Genomic DNA, 6,000 nt, shown 5'->3' with positions numbered 1-6,000 from the left:
GCCTCTGCGTGAACATCTCAAGCACTGAGCATGCACCACCACGGAAGCCAGCCTGCAGCATCCCTGGACCCACCTCTGAAGAGCTCTTCCTTCCCAAGTCAACCACACTCTCCCCCGTAGCACCCTCCAAGGGGTCCACTAGCTACCCCTTGAGACTCCTCTGGACGATGCAGCTCCCTTTTCTCCAAGGGCAGCACCCTTTAAATATTGGAGGCCAGTACCCAGTCACCCTGAAGGTGAACATCCTGGCTTTTGAAACTCTTTGTTCTAGAACTCCCGTGCCCAGAACTGACCATCGGCCCCCAGCCCAGCAGCAGCCTTGGGGACCCGGTTTGCTCGGGGCAGGGCTCCGATCCTAGTCCCTGGGGGGGGGGGGGGGGGGGGCGGGGAGTGCAGTGCTGAGGGAGGGTGGGGGAGGACTGGGACAACACCGTGGTTGCCGAGCGCCACCTACTGTTGAGCCAGGCTCAACCCACATAAAGGCTGGGCTCTTTACCGGTATTAACCCCTTTGATCTTAGTCCTGCTTCACAGATGGGGAAACTGAGGCCGGGAGAAGTTAAGGTGTTAGGACTCTTGACGGGAATCTGGGGTGAGCACGAACTGCTGCAAGCTCACTTTTCGAATGGCGGTGGCAATGAGAGCAGCTGCAGCTCCCCGATCCCCCCAACAGGGGTAGGGGGCAAGGGGCAGAGAGAAGGCGGTCCTTATAAACTCAGAGTTGCCCAAGGGGCTTTCTCAGCCGGGGTGCGGGAAGGGGGACTGGCAGCGCTTCAGAGAAGCTACCAGCTGTGGGGACCCTGGCTTGTGCGCACCTCAGCAGCCCTCAGCCCTGGCCTAGCCCGTCTTCCAGGCCCTTGGGGCCATATCTCCTCCGCCGGGCCCCTCAGGGACCCCGGAGCCAGCTGTCATGTTTGATGTCTGGCGTTCAGCTCCGTTTTCTGGCATGTCTGGGGCTTGTCTCCCTGACCTGGTGTGGGGCCAGGGGAGCCCAGACGGAGTCCGAGGTAAGTTCTGCACACCCACTGAAGGAGCCCTGCCTGGGTGCGGAGGTGGGTTGGATGTTAGCCTCTTGGCCTTGGCTACTGACTGAACCCACCGAGTCAATAGGAAGAAGGCAGAAAGAGGGGATGTGGAGGCTCCTCTCTGCTCCCCTTCCCTCCACCTCTTTCCCACCCCCCTCACTGAAGAGTTGGGGTCCTGGCAGGGCATGTAATTCCCTAGTTGAGTAAGAAGAGGGCCTGAAAAAGCTGAATTGGGGTCAGAGTTGCCAGGTCGGCTCCAGTGGGTTGCAGGCCTCCTCTAGTTCTCTCTGGCTGCCTCCCCTCCTTCCTGCCCTGCTTGTCAGCAGCTCCCACCGACTTGGCCACCTGAGGTGGCTGTGGGCCTGGAGTGTGGGCCTGCCGGCCTGCCCTCCTTATCCCCAGCCTGAGACTCTCCTACGGTTGCTTTTGACTCTTTCTTACTAGATGATGCTGATGGAGCTGATGGAGCCCCTGGAGCTCAAAGCCAGTTTGGGAGGGGACCGCAAAGGGGCCATTCAGCCCAGGGTGGTTGTTGGCCCCATGGCCAGTAGCTGGAGTTAAAGGAATCTTCTGAGGGGTCCCACAGGTGCTCGCCAGGCACCACACCAGGGCTTGGGCACGTGGTGGAGGTGATCAGAGGCTCAGTGTGCAGCCCCCTGCAGCTTCAGATTCCTCTCTGGAGAATGAGAGCAGTGATACCCACCCTGTGGGTTTGTCATGAGGGCTAAATGAAAAGCAAAACACTGAGCAAGCTCTTAGCACTTAGTAGGTGCTCAATAAATAACAGTCATAAGTATTGCCTTGTCTCTTACCCTCTAGCACATTCTTCCCTCAGGAGTGCCTTGGGGGGAGCTGGGGTTCAGCTCTGACTTCTGATTTCCAATACCTGGCATGCCTATACGCACGTGCATTATTATTTATTTATTATTTTATTTTTCCTCTCATCCTTCACTGCAAACCTGCTTCTCCTAAATGCCCCAGTTTGGTGAGTGGAACACCATCCCCCAATATGTCACCCCCCAACTCCTTTCCTTCAGCCCACCATGTGCAGCCACGGTGCGACCCATGTCTCAGCCCAGTTGTCCCGCTCCAGGAAGAATTAGTCACTTGCTCACCTGCACCTGGAGTGTTTTTACAGACGTCCCAGACAGCACTTAGCCCAACATGCTGTCGTTTTTGTATATAAGTCTGTCTCTCCCATACTGAAGGCCTAGGGGTCATGTTCTCTGTTTCTTTTTAAGGTAGGCGTCAGGGATGGATGGATGGATGGATGGGAAAGAGGCTGCGTAAGAGCTCTGTGAGTCCTGGGTGGGGCAACAGCCATCTTTCTCTCAAACTTTACAAGAACCCTCTATCCTCCCCTTCTAGAACACTCAGGAAAATGGAGCACCCATCTCTCTGGACTTCACCAGATGTGTTGGTCCCAGGCCCAGAAAAGATAGGGGACTTGCCTAAGGACACAGAGCAACTAAAAGGATTAAATTGTCTGAATGCAGGACTTTGAGATATTAATGTTCCCAGTTCCTTCCAGTTCTTGAACAAAGCTTCAGTGTGTTTCTCTGGAGCCAGAAAGAGTGGGTGGTTTGAGAAGGGGGATGATGCAGAAGTAGGGGGGCTGTACTCAAAACCACAAGTTTGGGAGATTTGTCTCAACACACAGGGAGGAAGAAAAAAAAAATGAAAGAGGGGCACCTGGGTGGCTCAGTCGGTTAAGCGTCTGCCTTCGGCTCAGGTCATGATCCCAGGGTCCTGGGATTGAGACCTACACTGGGCTCCCTGCTCAGCGGGGAGCCTGCTTCTCCCTCTCCCTCTGCTCCCCCCAACTCTTGTTCTCATTCTCTCTCTCAAATAAATAAATAAATAAATAAAAATCTTCATTAAAAAAAAATGAAAGCAAGTCCCAGACTACTTCTGGCTAAGAAATATGCTGGAAAGATCTGAATTCTAGGGAAGATTTGCTAAGAGAAGTTTGCTTTGATAAGCTAACAACCTGCCAACTTCTCCTTGCCCCTGGGAACTCTAGGCCACCTCCCTGTCCACACCCACCTCCTTGCCCATACAAACACCAACATCACTTCTTTCAAACTTTTCCCTTGAAGGAAGCTCTGAATTCTCCTTGAGGATTCATTTCACACTGCAAGAACAAGGTTTTTACTCTTTTTTTTGTGTGTGTGTGCTATGGGCCCCGCCTTCCTTCTCTCTCCTTCCTGGGCAGCCTGAATAACATTTTCAGGTGCATAAAAGAAAGTACTGAGGACCTCAAAGGAAACCACTCATTTTGAAATATAGTTATCAAAATATTTTTTTAAAGTAGTGACATAGTAATATATGTGCTTCTCCAATAATGGATTATGTAATAAAACCTACTGGCAGGACAAATAACCATTGGAGCAGGGATGCACACAGATGATATTTGCAGATACCCGCTAAGGCTGTAACAGGACTGGAGCATATCTGTTATCACCACTAAGCCTGCTGTGGTTGATTGCCTGCATTCATAATTTAAGAAACAGCTAAATTTCAGGTAGAAGTTAGTGAAGACAAAGACATCATCCCCCGCTCCCCCCGCCTCGCCGCCCAAAGTCAAGTAGCCCTTTGAATCCTACCTGTTAATTTCTTGGCAGGGAGGGAGTCAGGGAGGGTATCTGTGGACTCCAAGTTAGAAACACCTGTTCCACCGGAAATGAGCAATGTTTTCCACCGGAAATGTAAATCCTCACCCCCTTCCCCAGATGCAGTGAGTCAGAACTTTCAGGGTGGATCCAGTGTTTGAGCGAGCCTCCAGGTGGTTCGGATGTGTGCCCCAGTTTGAGAACCCCTGTCTGAGAGCTACATGGGACCCAGTTTCTGAAGGAGAATGCACTTACCCCCAAAGTCCTAGAGAAAGAGAGATTGCCTCTGTTTTCTCTCTCTGCTTCCTTCAGACTAATGCTTTATTGAGGTGGACTGGTGGTATGGAGTCTGAAAACCCAGGATTCTTGCTCATGCATAATGAAGTGCTACAAAGCAGCTTCGGTAACAAAGGGCAGAACAAAACCCAGCTGTAGAGATGGGAGCGAGGTCTTCACCCTAAAAAATAATTGCCTTCTAATTATCTCCATAAAAGTGAGAAAACTTGCCTGGCTTATTAGCACCTTTATTAGCACTAGGAAATAATTAGATACCCTTAATAGCTTTCTAACAATCCCTAAAGGAGGAAGCCATTTTTAAGGCATCTGCTGGCCATTCTTGGGTTATTACAGAGCCTTTTAAGGCCAGTCCACACAGAAAGGGGCCCTGGCAAATTCAGCCATGTTGGGATGGGCTTTGGATCTCTGTGGGCTCACTCGTGTGCCAGGAAATGTGTGCCTTCTCTTACCTGCCTGTGCCTCTTCCCTCAGACCCACAGCAGTGCCCTTCCAGAAAGCTCTGGTGGGCTGGCAGGGGTGGAGGGTGGAGGAGCTGCTGATTTGCAGGCAGGGCAATCTCAGGGGACCCCATCTCTCCTCTGGCCCTGCCTTTTTTAAGGGACTCAGAGCATGTTCATCCTATCCCAGTCTGCTTTGGGAAAGACTGCTAGGCTTATCACATTCCGATTCTCCAACCCAAAAAGCCACAGGCTTTGGAAAGCTGAAGGCATATTGATAGTGGTTTCCCACCTGGCTGGGATGGGGCTCTCCTGCAGGTGTTGGGTCCCTGGAGGGTTGAGCTTGAGGGCTGTTAAGGAGAAACAACCGGCTGGTGGAGGGAATCTAACCTCTGTTTCTCCAGCAGGTGGCGCCATAACTTTACCTTCAAGCCTCGAGTGCCAGGGATGGCAGCTCTTGAGTTTGCAAGCCTGGGATGTGAATCACGACCTGGGACTCCCCTTTTCCATATTTGGGGCTTTGCAAACTAACTCCAATGAACCTTCTTCATCCCACTCTCCTCCCAAACCCGCAATATTTCTCATTCTTTAACAGCATCATAAACACACTTGTCAGGAATACTTACTGATTGGCCTTCTAGACTGAGGGCACTGGAGGGATTTGAGCAAGGCATAATTATGCTATCACTCTCAAATTCTGGGGCTTTCCCCAAACACCCCCAGCCTCCTTCTAGAGAGATTTGTCATCTGTTTCTAGAGCTTCTAAAATCTACTTATATTTTCAACCTAATAAAGAGATCTCTTGCCGAGCTAACACATCACAGAGGCTGGGGAAAGAGCAAGAACACTGTCTTTAACTCTGAGCAGTCTTTGGGAAGATGAAATCTTGACCTATAAGTCATACATGGGAGCATATATTTTTATACGTGTTTATGCCTTACTGCATGAAGTAGGACTGCTTCTCTTTTTATAGAATCTTGGAGTTAATTCACCTAATCCAATTGCTCACCCAATGCAGGATTCCCTCCTGCAATATGACAGTGGGGGAAAGCGGTGTCCTTCGAAGTTTGCAGACGGTGTTCACATCCATTTCAATGCCTCGTCTAGACCTGTGAGATGCATAGTAAAGTGACTCGCCCCCGGCCTCACAGCTACTTAGGGGCAGGATCTAGTAGGGTCACCTGACATTAGTACTCCCACGACAACACAACCACCTCCCAACCCCACCATTGGCCACCATCCGTCCAGCCCTTAATACTGCCGACAAGCATTCCCTCTGAAGGCAGTCTGTCCCACTGTTTGGTAGCTCTGATTTTTGAATAACACTTTCCTTATTGTCTGGTTATCCTCTGTTGCATGACAACTACCTCCAAATCCAGTGATTTAAAACAACCATATTTCATGTTCTTGTATCTCACAACCCTGTGTGTCAGGAATTCACTTGCCTGGCTGATTCTTCTGGTTCCGTGTGGCATTGACAGAGGTCAAGCAGTAGCATTTAGTTGGCTGATGAGCTGGTCTGGAGGGTCTGGGTCAGCTTCTCTTCTATGTTTGGCTCTTTGGCAGGGATGGCTGGAAGGCTGGGCTGGGCTGAACCTGTCAACCAGAACGCCTGCGAGTCCTCTAGCAC

This window comes from Mirounga angustirostris, unplaced genomic scaffold (assembly GCF_029215605.1).
Source record: "Mirounga angustirostris isolate CCGP_5_RB_7025 unplaced genomic scaffold, mMirAng1.0.hap1 SCAF_10, whole genome shotgun sequence".
NCBI classification, from domain to species: domain Eukaryota; kingdom Metazoa; phylum Chordata; class Mammalia; order Carnivora; family Phocidae; genus Mirounga; species Mirounga angustirostris.
The sequence above is the reverse complement of the archived record's forward strand: the minus strand, read 5'-3'. Positions refer to the sequence as shown.